At 37.4% G+C, this 23,348-nt stretch overlaps 2 long non-coding RNA genes across 2 annotated transcripts; one reads left to right on the top strand and one right to left on the bottom strand.

Moving 5' to 3' along the window:
* The first annotated feature begins 13,807 nt into the window (after nucleotides 1–13,807).
* On the top strand, nucleotides 13,808–14,649 carry LOC115920659. The gene is made up of 2 exons (XR_004062459.1): nucleotides 13,808–13,857; nucleotides 14,409–14,649. It is a non-coding gene; the product is annotated as an uncharacterized LOC115920659 (long non-coding RNA).
* Nucleotides 14,650–21,248: 6,599 nt separating this feature from the next.
* On the bottom strand, nucleotides 21,249–22,295 carry LOC115920779. The gene is made up of 2 exons (XR_004062545.1): nucleotides 22,245–22,295; nucleotides 21,249–21,486 (listed from the first exon to the last, which is right to left on the bottom strand). It is a non-coding gene; the product is annotated as an uncharacterized LOC115920779 (long non-coding RNA).
* Between the last annotated feature and the right edge of the window lie 1,053 nt (nucleotides 22,296–23,348).

Genomic DNA, 23,348 nt, shown 5'->3' with positions numbered 1-23,348 from the left:
CCTTTAGGAATTGAGCTCTTCATAATTATATCGAAACAGACAATTGCAAAAAAAGAAATGTAATTTGGGGATCGCTGGTAATAAGAGGGTTAATATTCCTCACATACAAACCGGGTTGTTATTCCGTGCGTGGCTCTTTTTGGAAAAACTGATTTGTACGGGATGTCAGCATTTAACTCTAGCGCTTCTATGTGAATCATATTACGTATCACTGAAAGAAATCTTAGCAAACAACCGTTTGATCAAGGTCCAGGAACGACATCAAAATGTCATACTAGTAAGGGCTTCGCTGTTTGTAGAAAGCTATTCTATAATTATGTTTCAATATACTGTTACTCTATCCACACAGAAATCAGACGAGACTTCCATTTCATAATTGATTAGGTATCAATATGGTTTCTTCTCTCTCTTGACCCTTTTCGTATTTCTCTCCCCATCCCTCCCGCTTTCTTTTTTCCATCTATTTTGTTTCGTTTCAAAGTTTTAAATCGTTCAAGATCGAATCCTGATCGAATTCATGTAATTCAATGTTGTCTTGCTGGGAACGAGCATTCGTCTTTCATCCCATTTTTTCTTTTCTTGTTTGAATTGTCTAACTGCCCACAAATTTACTAACCCATTAGAGGTGTTGAAAGTTAAAACCTCTGAAAACAAGTATTTTTGTTTGGTGTTTCAAACCGCAAACCTACGCTCGAAAAAGCTTTTTTGGGGGATTAATCAATACATCTGTGTATGAAAGAATAAGAATGAAGGCAGTGTCGAAAATACAGTAGGCCTATCCAAATTCTCTTAGACAAGGTTTTCTTATTGTAAAAGTTTGAAACATTTGTTTTTCTTTGAATCTTTCAGTAAAATTCTTACGAACACTCATTATTGAGAGATAGATGGTGTGTGTGTGTGTGTGTGTGTAAGCGAGAGAGAGAGAGAGAGAGAGAGAAAGAAAGAGAGAGAGGATAAAGGTGCGTAGTGGTTTTGTGTGTGTGTGTGTTTGTACGCGCGTGTGCGTGGGCGTATACATGAGGGTACAAAAAGGAAGATGTCGGTCAGGTCTTGGTACTTTTTTTGTAGTTTTTGTTATATCTGTCTGGTAAACGAAATTGATGCAATATCACCACTCTTGGATATTTCAAAATTGTCTCTTAATGTCCTTACCAGTCACAACGGGCCCACTGGCGAGACATTCGTTAACTATTAGAGACGAGATTTTGATCATTTCCTTGAATCGACCTAAATTATAAGGTTATCATACCTCAAGGCTATAGCCGATGAAAACGAGAGGATGGCATTTCTAGCTTTGTCTCGTTAGTGCGAGGTTGCAAGTTCAAGTCATGCCGTTATATACAGGGTACAGTATCCTGCATGTCGCTTCAAACCTCATCATTTAAAGCCTCTGGGCAAGCAATTTGTGCAAAAGATTGATCCAAGATATGATTCTTCACTTCTGTACCAGTAGGTTTTTGACGTTACTCGACTAAAACTAAACATTTATACGGTACATGTAATGCGAAACCATTAGTCTGGTATTTAATATTGTCACTAGCGACAGATATTTCCGCAACGAAAGTTTCCATTATAATAATAACCTTAACTATATATACAACAGTTCAGATTCCGGTTATTAATGTAAATGCATGAACGCAAACATTATCCTGACATGAAAACTAGTGTGTGTTGAGTGTTTCTCTCTGGTAGTGTTACAGGACGCATACGTCTTCAATAAAATTCTAGTTTTTCTATGATATTACCACTTTCCTCGAAAAGCGTCTGAACGTCTGAATTGTTCGACTGTACTGAACATTTTGTTTCAAATAAATACAACGAATAATGTTGCAGACAAAAATGAAATAGACTTGAATGAAGTGATGAGAGCGGAAATGAAACCCCACACAGCCCCAAAGGTTTGCTGTAGATCGTGATACTTAATATCGACAGTTATTTTTTTTTATCAGCCAATCGTGGTAATATTAGATCCCTCGGCGGGGAACATGAATGAAACATACAATCTTGGCAATCTGAGCCGTGTGATGGTATAGAAGATGATGGAGATGATCATAGTGATAAATTAAAGTCCCAGTGCATCGGGCTTCATGCCCGGGTAGTACGGGTACATCTCTGTTATTTTAGTTTGAAGCAAGGACTTATTTATTTCCTACATAAAGACCGCCAATACTATTGGGTCAGAAGGGATTAGACCACACAGCGAGGTCACTGACAGGTGGCTATCCCATTAACTCAGCTCTCAACTAACATAAGAAAAAGAGCATCATGGGGGACCAACAGGCACCGATTGGGGAAGTTTTATATATAGAGGGAGCAAGTAGCTACAAGTAGGACAGTGGGGCTTTAATGTGCGGTTTAATTTGTATGCTGGTATGCAAGCTTTTCCATTAATAATAATTTTCCCCTATGACTCCCATCCACCATGGATTCAAGACCTCGAGTGGCTACCAAGTCAGGAGTTGAGAAGAAGATAGATCTCTCTTCTTCAAAAGAAACTCCTCCCTCTTGTGATTATAGATTCATCCCTGAGACACTCCAACCACTACGTGACCAATTCAGAAAAGCGCGGGCATCAAAGTCACCTTTAGCAAACTGGATGGAACCTAATCGCACATCCAGTACCAGAAAGAAATAGACGAGCAATTTCGAGGCTGCGACTGACGAAAATAGACCTTTCCATGTCTTGGGCAGGAATAGAACTGCTATTTATGTTAACACTTCGCAGTCAAAAATATATTAGCATAAATATATAAAGTGGTTTTTTTTAGTCATAGAGTCTCTTCTGCCCACATGTTTGTTTAACGTCAGTCATTCGAATGTGTTTTCGATTTTGGATTTCAGACTTGCCAAACACCCGTCCTTATCTTAAGCCCTTAAATTTGCGGTACTCATGTCTCTTGATATTACATCTATCTGCATTCGCCACTCTGCACCCAGGTTTGTAACGGCAGGGTAGGCTCGAGCGCCACGCATCGATCCTAAGCTGTAAGACCGCATATCACGTCCCAGCGATATTTGTAATAATCCTAATGTTTCTGCCAATCCCATCTGGATCATTTATGCTCTGCTTTCATGATCACACCAAACCTTGTGTCAATTTGAGTTATTGGAAATCTTTTAGTACTGTCAGTGATGGATAACTCATAACCATCTTATGACTCTCTAAGCACCCGGTGGAAAACCCTTACGGCTAAATGTTTTTGTATTTTTCTTTTTTCAAACTAGGGCGATGATCTCTTGGCAGACATATTATCTTCAGAAGACACCGTCGCAAGTGATGGATGGACTTTTCTTCATCTTTTTTCCTTTATTTCTCCCCATTTTTTAATATAATTTTTTATTTTATAGTTTTCAGCTTCTACTAGTCTTGCACATTTTAATAAATACTATACATTTCTACTGTCACGGCAACTTTTTCCAAAGGACGTAATTACGACTTATTTCAATCGTTTTTGGTGAACCACGATTCTAATTATTTCATTATAATATAATGAAATAATTAGAATATTATGTTTAGATCGCGATATTGTTTTTGTTTTCATAGTAGGTTTTTATTCTCTTCCCGATATAGTAACAATGATTACTTAGTATCACATCGTTTGTGTTTTTATATTGATATGTATATTTCATAATTCATTCGTGAAATAAAGGTGCTAGAAATTGATTTTTTTTTTCTTCATTTCGATGTAACTGAAATTTGTTTACAGCCGACTGGAAAGTTCAAAGACGATACAAGTGACTGAAAAATATCACTTTCAAATCAAGCATTCTCACTGAAAGACAAATAAATCAATATATTGTTTTCATTTTGCATATTCTGATTGATTATTACTTTGTCGTCTCCAAGCATGAAGATGGGAATCTCAACTATCTCCATAGGGACAGTTGAGTTCTGTTTTCAGACGCAACTGCCTTCGAAGTGCACGTTATTGCTCTTATTCTTATCTATGACATTTCTAGTGCCCATTTAGAACCTAAAACTGCTATGAAGGTAATTTTAGACCCCAAAATGTGTGAAATTTAGCCAGTACGAACATACCAATTCAGTTCCACTTTTAACAAAAATACGGTGACCGTTAATTGATTAATAATCAATTAAAAATAACAATACATTATCTATTATCTAATAAATTATCTAATATTTGTGGTGGTATACAAGTATTAGAAATCGTATATATATATATATATATATATATATGGATATTTCAGCCGTCTCTGAACCGATTTTGATCAAACAAAGATGATTTTGTCTTTTAAGTCGTATATTCTTTCAAATTTGACTCTCAGTGTTTCATTATCTCACAAAAAATATTTTGTGTAGCGCCCTCTGCAACAAAACTCAACTATCCCTTTAATTGTTGAATTAGGGTAAAAGACGATGTTTGTGTTTTATGTTCCATAGTAGACAAACAGTTTAGCCGCGAGAAGTAACTGGACTGATGAACGATCAATTTGTGTGGTTAGATTGGTTAAGATGGTGAATGAGCTTACAGTAAACATGAGAACGAGGCATTGGACATGAAATCGAACACCAATGAAATGACCGTTCACTTCAAACCGTCTATCTTTTCCTTTTTGTCTCTCATTATGTGCCTTTTCTCGTCCTTCTCGCTTTTCTCCTTCTGGGTCTTCTGCTTCTACTTCTGCTTCTGCTTCTTCTTCTTCTTTTTCTTCTTCTTCTTCTTCTTCTTCTTCTTCTTCTTCTTCTTCTTCTTCCTCTTCTTCTTCTTCTTCTTCTTCTTCTTCTCCTCCTCCTTCTTCTTCTCCTTCTTCCTCTTCTTTTTCTTCTTCTTCTTCTTCTTCTTCTTCTTCTTCTTCTTCTTCTTCTTATTTTTCTCCTTCTTCTTCTTCTCCTCCTCCTTCCTCTTCTCCTTTCTTCTTCTTCTTCTTCTTCTTCTTCTTCTTCTTCTTCTTCTTCTTCTTCTTCTTCTTCTTCTTCCTCTTCTTCTTCTTCTTCTTCTTCTTCTTCCTCTTCTTCTTCTTCTTCTTCTTCTCCTCCTTTTTCTTCCTCTTGCTCTTCTTCTCCTTCCGTTTCCTTCTTGTTGATATTCGTATCATTCTTCTCCTACTTCTCCTTCTGCCACAGTCTCTTCTTTATATTTACCAATCGATATATTTTTTTTCACGGTAGGATTACTTTATCTTATTTTTCTTTTACAATAGTTTTGTTTCTATATCGTCAGTGTTTGTCAGTTTGTAACGTCCTTCTTTCAACAACATGCTGATAACGTATGAATCCCCTTTAAATTCACATAAAAAAAGAAGTATTACAATTTTCATATCATCCCGTAAGCCAAACGAATATGGTCCCAGTCATGAAAACATATTACCACTGGCAGGACGTTTAGATAAGCCGCATGGATATATATTGCCACCAGCATTGACAATAATTAGCACTTGTGGTTCTGATATTTTGTTTCCGCAATTGAGGCGATTTTCGTAATTGTTTTTTTTTCTGTTCATACTGCAAAGCTGTTTGTCATGGTTGTAAGCCGGTTTGGGTATATAATATTATTGTTTTCTTTCAGTCTGGTTTCACAACACTGTCCAGTTCTCACTATTGGAAGAGTTAATCAAATCAATGCAGCCGTCTAGATGATTATTTTTTTTAACCGCACTCTCAATCCAGTGTAGCTGACTACTTTATCGTTCACGCCGTATTAAACGCCCCTGGTGCTCCAACATGATTACCCCGATCATGACCGAGCGGCCAAATACGTCTCGCTGTTGCATATCAGGTTCCCATTTCATTTCTTTATTTTCATTTTCAACAAAATACTCATATTATTATAATGAATACTACGCAAAACAAAATGTTATTACATTTGAACTAAAGACAATTCTTTACAAAAATCAATCCCTTTGAAATAGAAAAAAGTAGAATGATCAACATTTAACTTGTTCTGTGTTCTGGAAACCCATTTACACCTGGGTGGAGAGAAGCAAATGTGGAATAATGTCTTGCAAAAGGACGTCATTGCCGGGCTAGGATTCGAACCCTCTATCCTCCGTAAGGCTGTTGAAACCACGATTCGATGCTTGAGTGAATACACTTACTATACCTTTATTCCCGCTTCCCATGTGCGTCTCTTCTTGAAGAGGATTCAAGCATTTGATTGGCATCCTCAACTTGAGTTTGAATATCATGTGAATATACATGTATATTGGGGGGGGGGGGGGGAGGGTAAAATCAGATCTAAGAAAGGATTCAAATTAATCCTCTTACTAATAACCAATGCGCTTTCAGGCACGTAAACAATTACAGTTGACTATAAATATATCCCCCTTCCTTCTTGTCTTCGAATTGCAATTCCCATCGGCAAACACCGGTAACCACAGCCAATAAAGGAAAAAGATGAACAAAATACAACATGTCCTATTGCATGTATTGAAACAACATTTCCCCAAAGCTTCAAATGGTCTACCTACGCAGATTGAGGTTTCTGGGCGTCTTCTCCTTCGTTACCTATCTCTCCCCTGATATCAAGTTGCTGTTGATACAAATAGAAATATATAGATTTAAAAACAACAATTGATATCTTTTATATTTGATATTTCCCTTGTAAGCAACCCTCTTTCATTTTAAAGTTATAGCAAAAAAACAATCACGTTTCTCCCTATTGTTTATTTTTAGAAAACCCAACGTAAGGCCTCGGTGGACCTTCCCATAATCAAAACATACAGAAATGTCTTAGAGGCATCCTCCACTGCGACATGTAAATATCATGAACTATACTGATAATAAGACAAAACGAATTTCCTTCCGAACCTTTCAGCAATTTGCGCTGTAATTCTTATATCTTTATTTGTTATTTAGAGGTTTATTTAGATTGCATCAGAAGCTTTATATAATCATAGGAATATAAACATACACAGTTGAAAAATAAGAATCAATATGTGTTTTTTAAGAGGTTATACTTGATCAGCATATTGAAGTCTATTTCTATGAGATTTGTTATCATGTTTACCTGGAATTTATACAATTTTTAATTTTATGAGGTAATCAAATACAAAATTGAATGTATTTTAGCCTCGTTATTTAGGATTTAATGAAAGAAAAAATGATAATGTATCTTGATTCAAGATTCTTGATTCAAGATTATTATCTCGCTAATGAATTCCTATATATAGAGTGTATATAAAATAATGAATCACTATTCAAATTCGGACTGACTTTTTAGAGCTTCAAAGTTAACAATGACTATTAAGCTGTTCATTTTCGATGTTTTACTTCTAAAGACTTTATACTCTCGTAAAATCAACGTTCGCAACTAGAAATAAACGAATTATCTTTTATAATTTTGATGAAATACATACAATATATAATTAAAAGAAAGAAACAAAAATTGAGAGCCATTTCCCCCCATATGTCGCTAGTCGAAAAAAAATGTTTTACCCATTGCAATATTGAGAACAGTAGGGCCAATAAAACCTGCTGATAACAGTAAAAAAAAATATGCTTGCCTCTTAAAGAAAAAAAAAACGACTCCCCCCCCCCCCCCACCAAAAATAAAGGATAAAACGAAAGCCAGGTGTTGATGTAACATTTACTAACAGCTAGCAGACCCAATTACTAACCGACAAATATGACTTAATCCATCAATGTGCCTTAAGCCCATCCGCCCACGGTAATCCGAAAACGAATCTTGATCATTTTTTTTTCCTGGAATACGGGGGAGGAGATTCGCCTTAAATTATTATAAAATGTTATTTAAAAAAAAAATTAATAATCATTTTTTACATTTACCAACACTCGTTTTCTTCATAATACATGTATAGCCTCAAAAGAACCTCAGATTTTTTATTTTTTATAAAGATTCCTTTTCATTCCATTTCGTAAGTCAAGTTAATTATTCCTTTGTGGAGGTCAAGACGAGTTAATCATTTATTCCTACAGAGGACGCAATAAGTACCTTTAAGAGAAATACAGGTTGCTTTGAACGGTTAGGGCTGCATGCGAAGAAAAATTATCTCTTGGTCAGCGAGACTTGTAGCGCTAAAATTGGAGCGCCGTATAGGATGGCTGGTCTAAAAAACACTGGCTCAAAACCGGAGCATCGAATCACATATCATTCGTGACAGAAGTGATCTTAGAATACCAGGAAACGAACCCAAATCGTGTACTCCTTTTTAAGGACTGTCCGTATCAAAATACATGATGATTGGCATCAGGAAAAAAGAGACTTGTTTTGACCAAATTGTACATGTATTCTTCGTAGCACAATGGTGCATGCAATCCTCATAATCGGTCTATATTTTTTATGGTTTACATATTACATCGCGTGTATTGGGCATTTATTTTTAATAAACAAGTTAAACAAATTTATGGAATCATTATGATTAACAAATTTCAAACTGTTTGGCAATTACACAAAACTAACTACAACTAAACAATTTAACCCGAAGTAAAGATACATTTTACATAGAAAGTAATAGAGCGTAGTGAAGTATTCAGAAATATTCATTATGTGCCTGTTTTACATAAAGCAGTGCCATGTTTTGCTCACTAGTCACTAGCTACCTTCAAAATGCACCTTAAAACACATTTTCTTAAAATACCCAGTTAACAGCATAAATTAAATTATTTGTTCTTTTCTCCTTTAATGGTTTTAATTCTTTTTGATATTTTTGGTCGTTTTGTATGTAAATTTTATAATTTCTAGATGTAATGCTTATGTTCTGTGTGTATACCTTTATTCGGTCAATCCCATCTCTTGGAACTTGTGATGTTTATATTTTCGTTAGCGCTTTGCATCTGCTTTATGACAGGCGCTATGAAAATATTTGTATTTTTATTATTTTCGAGAAATCCGTAAGCACAATGAGTTTTACCGCTCATCATCGATTGGCAGTATAGCCTAGATAGAGAGGGGCCCTCCCCCCGCCATCGAGTCATGACAAAATAATAAAGGAAGCAGAAGCAAGATAAGGGATAATGCGTAGGGAAACGGCACAAGGGAGAGAAAGGGAGGCGCCCGGACCACCTACCGCACCCTTCTCCTCATCATCAGTCGATGGTTCTCCACATATATGTGTTACATCTGTGTAATCATTCCCTCTCTTACCCAACTAAAATTGTTTTCCTAAAGTGATGTCTTCGTGCAATTAGCCTTATATTCCTGGAAAATGTTCAATTCAATTTATCCTTGAATATTTATTGACATAGCCTTAATTAATATGTTGATAACCACTTATTGACATCTTTGATACATTTCTAGATCTTGTATAATATTTCTGTGTGATGCTAACATTGTTATGTTGCTTTCGTATTTTGATTTGTGTATCGTAATGTTAATATCTGATTACTTGGTAAAACATACAATATCACCTTTGAGCCGTATGTCATTCTGTTTTTGTTGTTGTAATATACCAATTCAATCAATTAATTAACGTTTGATTTACCAAGTAAGAACCGTGCCCCTCCCTCTGCATGACTCCACTGCCTGCGTCATGGGTGGATACACTACGCCTCTGTCTAATGGAATCAGAAGAAGAAAACAAAATTGTCATCCTCAACTAAATTCCCGTAATCCCGAACACATACCAGATCAAGGCACTACACGTATTCATTCACTTTGCATAAGTACTCCCAGATCAGCTACCGCGTATGAAAACGATCTCTACAGCGATTTCCCTGAATAACTATCCTCTAGGGCAGTTGTTCGGGTGTGTTCGTCTTGTGGTTGCTTCCTCGAGGGTGATATGAATAATAATTGAATATGCAAAAGGCCTTCGAGACAAAATACAAATACTGGGAAAGGAAACAGCATACACAGAATTAGAATCAATCAAGAAGATCTCGTTTGATAGCTGGTGGAGTAAGAATATTTCACGGGTATTCTGTTAAATGTCAGATGTGTCCAGGTAGTCGTCCAGGGGTATATGTCATAAAGGCCAACGGGTGCACATAAAAGACAGTGCGTGGGACTATCATTGGGGATATTTATCGTATGCATGTAATCAGGCGTGATAGATGAGCTCTTGACCAATCAACCTCTTCTAATTCTGTCACGTGTGTTTGCCAACAAGACTCCTTGTTTGGAGAAATAGCTGGCACGCTGCCATAAGAGTTTTAAACTATATACTTTATCGTCTTTTTATCTTACAGACATTAATTAACTCACGAGTCGGAATCAGCCTGTACTGAGGACCTTTATACAGTCGGGTGTTTTAGTGCGGTAAGTTGAATTGTTGAACTTTTCATATTATTCCAATCATGGCGATATCGAACATTTTTTTAGAGGGTAAACTATGCACAGATCTGTATGTTCCGTGTTAAAACACAGGGATTGCTGATAATGCGATGGCATATATATCCTGGACTAGTTCATAGTAAGTAATCTGTCTGTGATACCAAGAGTCCTCGCCAAGTTTCCTTTTTTTATTATACTGTTTCCTTTGAATCCCTTTTATACTCTTTATGACCTTTTGATTCTGTGGTTGTCTTGCAGAAAATTGTGTCAAATATTTTGAAATGAATATTTTTGACATCAAGAGTATCCCCTGAATGTGAGAACTATGCTAATGATGTACATGTATATGGGATGTTTATTCAGGCAACTCCAGATACGCCGAAAATCCCTTTTGTTTCCCAGGTAAAAACAAGTGAAGATGGGCTTTGTATGTATTCTAAATCCGCCAGAGGAGAATTCGATATTTGCTCATGTCGCAGAAAATGGAAAAATAATGTTCGTTGGTGCTTGGGGAGATCGCGGTAGAAATCCCATGTTGGTGCGTTCTCATCCCTTAAGGTGAACCTCTACTTAACCTGAAATTGAAGAACTTTATGAATAAAAATCAATGTGATGGGAAAGTGCACTAGGAAGGTTAATCAATCCCAAACTCAATTCAACCTCAGATATTGAGATGGTCTTTTCCTGTATTGCTTTTCAATCTTCAGTCTTAAGGACTATCTTATAATAAGAGTAAATAGGAAAATGATTGCTGGTCGAAGCCAATTGCAATGGCATAATAACGGCGGAATTACATGCTTTATACGGTAGTCCGGTATAAAATAGAGAGGGGAAAAGGCGCAGTTTGGGATAACGAAAAGTAATGAAAAGAGGCACAGAGAGAGAGAGAGAGAGAGAGAGCATGAAGGGGGGGGGGGCGGGTGGAACAGACAATGGTATGTTTAAGATTATAGTAGATAGTTTTAGAAAATGCCGCTACGCATTTTTGCTGCACAACATTTTTCTAGATCTTTTCGTTGGTAATTTGTGTTGATGGTTTGTCATAATTTTCATATTGATTAAAAAGTTTTCGAGGAAAACAAATATTAACCAGGAACAACAAAATAATTCATTATACAAAAACGCGCGTCTACAAAAGATAATTAAACAAAAGTACAATGTGATATTAAATCTGTCTAAATCAAGCATACTTTTTTTTGAATATTTCGTTATTAATTCTTTTTCTTCTAGATTATAAGCATTGTTCTTCTACAAGGATGGATAATTTGCTCGATTACTCTCATTTATTCTTCGCCTTTATCCGCTCTAAACACTCGCCCTAGAGCATGTAGAGCAAGGCAAGGACGCTGGAGAATTTCTTTTTTTCTTTTTCCAGACCCATATTTTTTCTTTTGAATGGAGTAAAGCGCAATTGAAAACCAAATACAAGCTTACAGAAAATTGGTAATTAGGTCATCAGCTTGGATATTGATTTTTTTTCAAAATGAAACAAAGACCTAATAATCGACCCAGTAAGGCTAGGACAAAAACCTATTGAATGGTTTCCATGACAATCGTGACTTATGTAGAGAAAATAGATGAATTGTGGTTACTAAATGAGGCGACCATCTCCCATTTGCAAATAGATGCGATATTGATTCGACAGGTTCAATAGGTGAAATCGGTTGTATAGATCTCTTGAGAAACATATTCAAAGTTGAAATTAATTTTCTTTAAATCATTCCACTTTTATCAAAGCTATTAAATACTGGACTCTTTGAGAGCAGATAGCAGATTAACAAAAAAGTAAGAAATAATTATGTGATTTCTCTTTGCTTCAACTGATTATAAAACGAATAACCGACAATGATGATCACGATTTATCATAAAGAAAAAGTATTGACTGGTTACAATTAGAAACTTCAGACATTAAACATGACTCGTTCGAATTGGTTATTTATCGCTGATAAGACATTGTCAGTCTTTGTCTACTGGATGAAATCATGTAAAAAGATCAAGACGAATGTCGCCTAAACTCTGTTATTTCGCATGTTATGAGTTAAGATAGTAACCTGTATGACGAACTTTGAGATGAACTCGACACGAAATGTTAGGAAAACATTCAGTTTGACAGTCAATGTAAAGACATAAGCTCTTAAATTAACCTAATGGGCATGTGCCCTGATACATGTCACATAGATAAGAATCGGCTCGTTACCTTCTTCATTACTTTTTTGGCTAGTAATAATGATGTTGTTCCATGACATCCGATGCTCCGGGATATCTTGATAAGAAGAAAGAAAGCCTGAGATATAACAAAAACAAAACAAAAAGTAATTCGGAGTTGCTTGTCACCATTACTTTATTTTTCCTACAATGAGAATTTGCAATGTCATATTGATAACATGAATTTCCAGGTAAATACAAAATCGTGACTGTTCTTTATTGTTTTTCGTTTTTTAGATGATATGAAGAAAAGTAAATAGAGAGGAATACAGAGCAAGTTTAGATAGAGAGAGAGAGAATGAGAGAGACAGAAAGAGAGAGAGAGAGAGAGAGAGAGAGTAGACAGAAAGGGGAAGAGGGAGAGAGAGAGAGAGATTCAGACAGGTAGAGTAATCGAGATAGATTGTAATGGGGTCTTAGAGGCATCACGTGTCGATCTAATTCGAACATACACTTTATTTGCTGAAATAGAATTTCCAAAATCGATCCTGACAGGTATTTTCGACGCCTACGATATTTGCTGAACACTTGAAAAATTCATAGATATGACATTTGTAAGGTGAGTAACAGTTAGATGTATCGGTTAACCTAAAGCCAACTACGCGATGATGGACCGGTGTTTTCATATCTACCGTAGACGTACTATCTTCAGTAGATCAAAAGAGAAACATGCAATAGAGAGGGAGATAGGAGATATGAGAGAGAGAGGGAGAGAGAGAGAGAGAGAGAGGGAGAGTAATGCAGTTAAATAAAGTGATATATATGTACAAAGAGAGAGAGAGAGAGAGAGAGAGAGAGAAAGAGGGGGAATAATGAAGATCATATCCCTTAATGACTATATTATTCTTTACGTTATCAGAGAACAACTGATTACCTGAGGCGAACACTTTAAATGTGCGTAATTAAGTTGGCTTGCCCAGCCAACCATGTGTGGGGTCTATTATGCATCGAGGTTGTACGAACAAATGCCACATTGCTTGTTTTAGCAGAATCGAAACTTCAAAATACATGCGTAATTAAGTTGGGGAAAAAATAGAAGGTTCCTTAACCAAAAATACGGAAAAAAGATGTAAGACATCTCAACCTTTGCTAAAAATTACCCATCGAATATGATTAACTACGGAAGCCCATTAGTGCCACCTACGAAATAAATTTAAGAGAAATTATCTGGCGGCCGCCAGTTAATTATCTGGCGGCCGCCAGTTAATTATCTGGCGGCCGCCAGTTAATTATCTGGCGGCCGCCAGATAATTATCTGGCGGCCGCCAGATAATTATCCGTGTCTTCACGGTTGTTTCATCGCAAAGCATGCCGGGACATAATTCTAGTACATTTTTACCTTCGCCGTGATCAGCTGTCCCGTTGCAAACAACGGGATTCTTATCGAAGCAACATCTTAATCTTGTACATAATCCGCTATTCTGCAGTGATTTTCTTTCACTCCAGTATCGTTTGTACGGTAAGAAACCAAAGTTTGTGTTTATTCATTTTTATGACGAATAAAGCTGATAATACGACGTAATGCATGAGAGTGGGCCGGGTCAAGCTTTACTAAATGTAGGCCTAGACCTCTAGATCTAGTCCCGTATGTTTAAATGTGTGTGCATTTTAAGTAGACTGATTGCCTTGTGTCTATCTTGATCTGAATATAATAGTCTATGTATTGATGAGCTCTACTTGAGGATCTACATGACAGGGGCGTATGAAGGAATTTTTCGAGGGGGGGGGGGGGTTAAAATTTGAAAATCGTGCCGAAAATTTCACATCGACTCAGCCAGCCGGAGAATGAGAGGGGGGGGGGGGGGTCGGTTAGAGCATCTATTTTTTCCCGAAAATATGAATTTGGCAGACCGATATTTTGTTCAGTTGATGGTAAGGTCACCTTTTTGGGTCACCCTTTAGCATAAAAATATTTCCCCATGATCTAGTGTGATAAGGGTTCTTTTGTTACCGTTATTCTTCAGGTTATACAAACTTAAATTTGATTGTCTTTTTCCTTTTATTTATCAGTTGCAGCATCATCAAACACTTTATGGCCGATGAATCAGAAGATGACGTAGATGCTACGAGAGAGCTCATTTCACAATGGACAACAGAAGTGATACGTGACTTTCTACAAGGAGGGGACTCAAGCTTGGAGAAGTCATTATTTTATGGGTGTTCTCTGCCCTGACGCTGGGGGTACTGTTCAGCCATTCGAGGTAGAGAGGTAGAGAGGAACTGGACGATGGATGGATGGGGGGGGGGGGGGGGGGGAAGAAAGGCATGTAGAGATGGCCGTCTACTATGTATAGAGACATTTGTGTGCTACTGGATAAGGACCCTCCATCACTAGAGGGAAGAATAATGAGAGACTACAAAGAGGGGAAGGCATTTAGTTATTTTGTCAGTTTCTGGTTAGGGAGACATTTGTTTCATCTCCTGGGAGAAAGCTGTCTGAAATTCAAAATGTATTTGATACTTGAATAAATTTAGTTCATTTTCTAGACTGGTTCATGTCAAACCATTGATTCTACTTTCTTGTGAGTATACACTGTAGTCAGAGAGAAAGAGAAGTAACACGAGTAAAGAATGAAAATTGAAAAAGAAGCCAATATTTGATCGAGGAGGAGAAAATGGAGATTACGTTGTTGCCCATCAAGTTGGAATAATTGTTCTTACTGTTTGTACATAATGGTCATATATTATAAGAACTGTATTGATCAATCTCAGGAGTCTTATACATGTAGATTGATTAATACAGTTTTGAGATGATGATGATGATCGTGATGATGAACGAGAAGGAGAAGAGGAGGAATATATCAAGAGTTGATGAAGAAAAGATTGATAGAGGGGTTATCATTACAGAGAGAGAGAAAGAGAGATAGACTAACATGAGGAAGGGAGAGCAAGAACAAGGCTATGACATAGGGGAAGAGATAGAAATCAAAATTATATTTATACAAACATTTACTAAATTAAAATAATAAATTAGAATACAAGGCGAGAGGAAAGAATGCAAACTAAAATTAAGCAAAGACCATCACTATATCGTTCCCATTATAATATAAATTAAGAAAAGGTACATGGAAACATGTACATTTGTAAAATTCAATCTTTCATTCTCTTGATCTTCCTCTTCACACCTAATTCTTGCTCTCCCTGTCTATCTCTCCCACCCCTCTCCGTCTCTCTCTCTCTCTCTCTTTCTCTCCCCCTCTCTCTCTCCTTATTATCACTCTTTCTCTTTCATTAAGTGTCGACATCTCTCTCAATGCCTCTCTCTGTTTCTATGTTTCTCTTGTTAAATATTTTAAACATCAGGTCTGTCTGACCTTCCTCTCTTGAATAAATCATGAATAACTTCAACTCAGTGTCCTACATACAGTAATGATTGCTTAGTAGTCATCTACAACCCTCGCTGTGTTGTTTGATTTTATTTATAAAATAAATATAACCATGAGATCAATATCAACAGGTTTAATGCAATGCATATAAGTTGACATCCTATGAAGAAGTAGTACCAATCTCTACCAATCTCTGGTTCGTAACAAAATTTAAAAAATTAAAATATAAAAAAAACCGCTACTTTTAAAGAGCTTACCACCAAAATCTTTAAGCGCTATAACAAACAAAAATAGACTGATAAACAATTACATATCAAACAAAACAAAAAAAGTGTGAATAAACCTACAAATTACAATACATATACTGTACATGTACATCAAAGTGAACAGAGCCTGGCAGCAGAGTTTTGGATTCTCTGGACTTTTGCAATGAAAAAGATCTGCCCGTATTGACTTAACACAGGGGACTTATGCTAAAAAAAAGGGAAGGGGGGGGGGGGGTGCTGGGAACACGCATGTGCTTACCCTAAATAACACTGAGTTGGGGGGGGGGGTACCACCTTTAATGCAAACGCATTTAAAGGGATCCGGTAACTTTATCTCATATTCTGAAACAAAATCCTGGATTTAGCTCATGCTGCAATGATAATTTTAGGTCAGTCAAGAACTCAATGACTTTTACAATCCAATCGCCTGTCTGATTATCAAGATATTTACGATTGGAAATCGAAACCAAATTTTGGGTTTGTCAAACGCTTTTCATAACACTACAAGTCTATTAGGGAAAACGAGTATGGTAAAAGGGGTCAATCAAAGATTTTTACTTTTTTGAGGCACTTCTTGATCATTTTGAAGCGCAGTTTTGTTAGGGCTTCAGTATTAATACACCATATCGCAGACACTGGTAGCACGTAGGGCCATACGTCAATCTCGAATTAAACATTGTTAAACCCCGGCCCCCCCCCCCCCCCCCACTCAGTGTTATTTAGGGTACGCATATGCTTGTTCCCTCTTTTTGAAAGCACCCCCTATCTGAGGACTGCCAACATTTCCGAACCCCCCTTTCGCGGGCTTTTCCTGCCTTGGAGACTCCCCTAAATCATGAAAAATGCTCAATGTACCCCCCTAAATTCGGAATAATTTCTCAGGAGTCCAAAGAGATAAGAGAAATAAAGAAAAAATACCCCCTTTTTAAAGAAATATCCGGGTGAAAAGTTAATACACCCCTTTTTGTACAATTCTCGGGCCGGACATTTTGGTAACACGCATGGGGTCCATCTGTTCTCGGAGTGGGGGGGGGGGGGGGCCTGGTGTTAAACAATGCCTTTTACAATACCTTTACAACATACACCATTGGCTGTCACATGGTTTGGAAATCACATTACAGATAATAATTCTACAATTGTAAGGTTTCACCTGTCATCATTTGATACCCGAAGGAACGCTTTTTTAGGGGCTAAATCTAATTTTTTTCACAAGGCAAAATTAACTATATGCCATCCCCTCTTTGAAGTCTCTCATTATTTTTCCCTCTAGTGATGGAGGGTCCTTATCCAGTAGGTACATACATAGTAGGCCAGTTCTGCATTCCTACCCCCCCCCCATCCTCCCTATCCATCCATTGTCCAGTTCCTCTCAGTCTTAAAGGGGAAGTCCACCCTGAAATTAAGTTAGTTTTAATAGGAGTAGAAAAATGAGAGAAACAAGTCAGTGAAAGTTTGAGCAAATTCCGATTAAAAATAAGGAAGTTAGGATTTTTGAAGTTGTGATCAATCAAACACAAATTGGCAACTCTATGACGTATCATGCGAGCTCAACTTCCATTTGCTCAGTACTAAAAAAATCTAAAATTTTCATTTTCCCTTAAGAAAAATTTCAACCATACATGCACCCTAAATATAATAATTGCAAATATGTTTCTATACTCCCCCTGCAAGGAACAAATATATATTCCGTCATCAATAACGAAGAAAACATGATTTTATGGAATATTATGCACAAAGCAAATGAAGGAGAGCTCGTATAATAAGTCACAGAGTTGCCAATTTGTATTTGATTGATCACAACTTCAATAATTCATAACTTTCTTATTTTCATTCAGAATTTGCTCAAACTTTCACTCACCTGATTTTCTTATTATTCTGCCTCTATCGAAACAAACTTATTTTGGGGGTGGACTTTCCCTTTAACCTCGGATGGCTAAAAAGCTACCCCCAGCGTCAAGGCAGCCGGCAGAGAACACCCATAAAATAATGACTCCTCGGTTTGCAAGCTTGAGTCTCCTCCTTGTAGAAAGTCACGTAGCACTTCTGTTGTCCATTGTGAAATGAGCTCTTTAGTAACATCTACGTCATCTTCTGATTCATTGGTCATCGTGTTCGATGATGCTGCAACTGATAAATAAAAGGAGAAAGGCATGTCAAATTTAAGTTTGTGACCACAAGAATAATTGTAACAAAAGAATCCTTATCACTTCTTTAACACAAGTTCATGTAGACCCATGTAGATGCTCAAGTTGAGGTCATCGATATCAGACTATTATATCCAGCAGGGGCGTACGCAGGATTTTTTCAAGGGGGGTTTTAAACAAAATAAAGGGGGTTTTAGGGGGGTTTTCTTAAAAATACACACGTAAAAAATGCCAAAGGGGGGTTTAACCCCCAAAACACCCCCCCCCCCCCCCCCGCGTACGCGCCTGATATCCAGATCCAGATCGACAAATCTATCGTTTTTATGGCCTCTTTTTTACTTTTTTTTACATTTAGGGCCTAGAGTCTAGACTAGACTCTAATTCATTTGCCATCACCATCACTATTTAACTGTCGGCCATTCTAGTAGATCCTATTCCAATATCAATTATGTATAGTTTATAGGATCTAGACCTATTCATATTTCCTGAGACATAAGTCTCATTTTACTGTAAATTTGGTTAACTTCTACCTAAAACAAAAGGCAATCAGTCTACTTAAAATGCACACACATTTAAACATACGGGACTAAAGTTAGATCTAGGCCTACATTTACTAAAGTTGGACCCCTGCCCACTCTCATTACGTCGTATTATCAGCTTTATTCGTCATAAAAATGAATAAACACAAACTTTGGTTTCTTACCGTACAAATGATACTGGAGTGAAAGAAAATCACTGCAGAATAGCGGATTATGTACAAAATAAAGATGTTGCTTCGATAAGAATCTCGTTGTTTGCAACGGGACAGCTGATCACGGCGAAGTTAAAAATGTACTAGAATTATGTCCCGGCATGCTTTGCGATGAAACAACCGTGAAGACACGGATAATTATCTGGCGGCCGCCAGATAATTAACTGGCGGCCGCCAGATAATTAACTGGCGGCCGCCAGATAATTAACTGGCGGCCGCCAGATAATTAACTGGCGGCCGCCAGATAATTAACTGGCGGCCGCCAGATAAATAACTGGCGGCCGCCAGATAATTAACTGGCGCCCGCCAGATAATTAACTGGCGGCCGCCAGATAATTAACTGGCGGCCGCCAGATAATTAACTGGCGGCCGCCAGATAAATAACTGGCGGCCGCCAGATAATTAACTGGCGGCCGCCAGATAATTATCTGGCGGCCGCCAGATAATTATCCGTGTCTTCACGGTTGTTTCATCGCAAAGCATGCCGGGACATAATTCTAGTACATTTTTTTTCCAATCGTAAATATCTTGATAATCAGACAGGCGATTGGATTGTAAAAGTCATTGAGTTCTTGACTGACCTAAAATTATCATTGCAGCATGAGCTAAATCCAGGATTTTGTTTCAGAATCTGAGATAAAGTTACCGGATCCCTTTAAATGCGTTTGCATTAAAGGTGGTACCCCCCCCCCCCCCCCCCAACTCAGTGTTATTTAGGGTAAGCACATGCGTGTTCCCAGCACCCCCCCCCTTTTTTTTTAGCATAAGTCCCCTGTGTTAAGTCAATACGGGCAGATCTTTTTCATTGCAAAACTCCAGAGAATCCAAAACTCTGCTGCCAGGCTGTGTTCACTTTGATGTACATGTACGGTATATGTATTGTAATTTGTAGGTTTATTCACACTTTTTTTGTTTTGTTTAATATGTAATTGTTTATCAGTCTATTTTTGTTTGTTATAGCGCTTAGAGATTTTGGTGGTAAGCGCTTTAAAAGTAGCGTTTTTTTTTATATTTTAATTTTTTAAATTTTGTTACGAGCCAGAGAATTTGGGAACACGCATGCGGTACCTCCGTTCCCGGAGTGGTGGGGGGGGGGGCGGGGGGGGGGGGGTACTACTTCTTCATAGGATGTCAACTTATATGCATTGCATTAAACCTGTTGATATTGATCTCATGGTTATATTTATTTTATAAATAAAATCAAACAACACAGCGAGGGTTGTAGATGACTACTAAGCAATCATTACTGTATGTAGGACACTGAGTTGAAGTTATTCATGATTTATTCAAGAGAGGAAGGTCAGACAGACCTGATGTTTAAAATATTTAACAAGAGAAACATAGAAACAGAGAGAGGCATTGAGAGAGATGTCGACACTTAATGAAAGAGAAAGAGTGATAATAAGGAGAGAGAGAGGGGGAGAGAAAGAGAGAGAGAGAGAGAGAGAGACGGAGAGGGGTGGGAGAGATAGACAGGGAGAGCAAGAATTAGGTGTGAAGAGGAAGATCAAGAGAATGAAAGATTGAATTTTACAAATGTACATGTTTCCATGTACCTTTTCTTAATTTATATTATAATGTGAACGATATAGTGATGGTCTTTGCTTAATTTTAGTTTGCATTCTTTCCTCTCGCCTTGTATTCTAATTTATTATTTTAATTTAGTAAATGTTTGTATAAATATAATTTTGATTTCTATCTCTTCCCCTATGTCATAGCCTTGTTCTTGCTCTCCCTTCCTCATGTTAGTCTATCTCTCTTTCTCTCTCTCTGTAATGATAACCCCTCTATCAATCTTTTCTTCATCAACTCTTGATATATTCCTCCTCTTCTCCTTCTCGTTCATCATCACGATCATCATCATCATCTCAAAACTGTATTAATCAATCTACATGTATAAGACTCCTGAGATTGATCAATACAGTTCTTATAATATATGACCATTATGTACAAACAGTAAGAACAATTATTCCAACTTGATGGGCAACAACGTAATCTCCATTTTCTCCTCCTCGTTCAAATGTTGGCTTCTTTTTCAATTTTCATTCTTTACTCGTGTTACTTCTCTTTCTCTCCGACTACAGTGTATACTCACAAGAAAGTAGAATCAATGGTTTGACATGAACCAGTCTAGAAAATGAACTAAATTTATTCAAGTATCAAATACATTTTGAATTTCAGACAGCTTTCTCCCAGGAGATGAAACAAATGTCTCCCTAACCAGAAACTGACAAAATAACTAAATGCCTTCCCCTCTTTGTAGTCTCTCATTATTCTTCCCTCTAGTGATGGAGGGTCCTTATCCAGTAGCACACAAATGTCTCTAGATACATAGTAGACGGCCATCTCTACATGCCTTTCTTCCCCCCCCCCCATCCATCCATCGTCCAATTCCTCTCTACCTCTCTACCTCGAATGGCTGAACAGTACCCCCAGCGTCAGGGCAGAGAACACCCATAAAATAATGACTTCTCCAAGCTTGAGTCCCCTCCTTGTAGAAAGTCACGTATCACTTCTGTTGTCCATTGTGAAATGAGCTCTCTCGTAGCATCTACGTCATCTTCTGATTCATCGGCCATATAGTGTTTGATGATGCTGCAACTGATAAATAAAAGGAAAAAGACAATCAAATTTAAGTTTGTAACCTGAAGAATAACGGTAACAAAAGAACCCTTATCACACTAGATCATGGGGAAATATTTTTGTGCTAAAGGGTGGCCCCAAAAGGGTGACCCCAAAAAGGTGACCTTACCATCAACTGAACAAAATATCGGTCTGCCAAATTCATATTTTCGGGAAAAAATAGATGCTCTAACCGACAGGGAAAAAATTAATATTTATTTTTCGGGGGCTACCTTTCAAGCTTGCCTACATGAAAATAACATTCTAAAATTTGTTTTGCATTGAACTCTACGCAAATTCATGGGGGCTCTTTTCTGATTTTCGGGGGCTCTTTTGGGCATTTCAGGGGCTTATTCGCCCCGAGCCCCTGTGTATTTTTTTCACTGCTAACCGACCCCCCCCCTCTCATTCTCCGGCTGGCTGAGTCGATGTGAAATTTTCGGCACGATTTTCAAATTTTAACCCCCCCCCCTCGAAAAATTCCTTCATACGCCCCTGTCATGTAGATCCTCAAGTAGAGCTCATCAATACATAGACTATTATATTCAGATCAAGATAGACACAAGGCAATCAGTCTACTTAAAATGCACACACATTTAAACATACGGGACTAGATCTAGAGTAGAGGTCTAGGCCTACATTTACTAAAGCTTGACCCGGCCCACTCTCATGCATTACGTCGTATTATCAGCTTTATTCGTCATAAAAATGAATAAACACAAACTTTGGTTTCTTACCGTACAAACGATACTGGAGTGAAAGAAAATCACTGCAGAATAGCGGATTATGTACAAGATTAAGATGTTGCTTCGATAAGAATCCCGTTGTTTGCAACGGGACAGCTGATCACGGCGAAGGTGAAAATGTACTAGAATTATGTCCCGGCATGCTTTGCGATGAAACAACCGTGAAGACACGGATAATTAACTGGCGGCCGCCAGATAATTAACTGGCGGCCGCCAGATAATTAAGTGGCGGCCGCCAGATAATTATCTGGCGGCCGCCAGATAATTTCTCTTAAATTTATTTCGTAGGTGGCACTAATGGGCTTCCGTAATTAACTGAACAAATAAAAACTTTATAACAAAAATTTTGATCAGGAATATTTTTTTTAAAAACAATTATTGAGTGAGCGAGTGAATAATCTCCATAGCAAACTAAGGTGGTGAGTCTCATCCTGGTTCATTCTAGAAATAATCCTAAACATTTATTATTCCAAACTTCAGGATAAACTGGATTTAACAAAAAGTCTCTTGTTATCTCCATAGGGAACACCTTTTGAAAAGCCTTTGTTTTGCACCATTGGTTTGATTCAGAATCGAAGGAGGCGATTGCTTATTCTTCCTGACTTACTTGTGTTTTATTAATGGATAAGCAGGATATTGTTTGTTCTATTATTCATGAAGGAAATGATATACAGATCATCTTTGCTCTTTTACTTCAGACATTTTTTCTCAAGGGAAAAAACAGGAGATGGAGGCTTAAAGATAAAGTTGAGTTCTGGTCATGCGATCGCATTGTGAAAGAAACGGTGTGGAATCGATCAGAAAAGGTTAATCACCTAGCACATAAGTAATGGTGTGTACTGCAAGGTTCTGGAATCATCAAAATGATTAGAAATTTGGCCCAGTCGTAGTAAAGTTACAAGCACTCTACACAGAAAGATGTATATGGGACTACACAAACATATGGCACAAATATTCGTCCCGATTTTACGCTGTTACATGCCGTATTTAGAATATTAGGGTATTTGAAGAGCCATGCTTTACAGGGAACATTTTTAATCTGATGTTCTTCCACACTTGCATAATATCAATGATAACGCTCACAAATTATTTTTC

Source organism: Strongylocentrotus purpuratus, unplaced genomic scaffold, assembly GCF_000002235.5.
Source record: "Strongylocentrotus purpuratus isolate Spur 01 unplaced genomic scaffold, Spur_5.0 spur5_scaffold_9, whole genome shotgun sequence".
Taxonomy (NCBI): Eukaryota; Metazoa; Echinodermata; class Echinoidea; order Camarodonta; family Strongylocentrotidae; genus Strongylocentrotus; species Strongylocentrotus purpuratus.
This window is presented reverse-complemented; position numbering and strand designations above follow the sequence as displayed.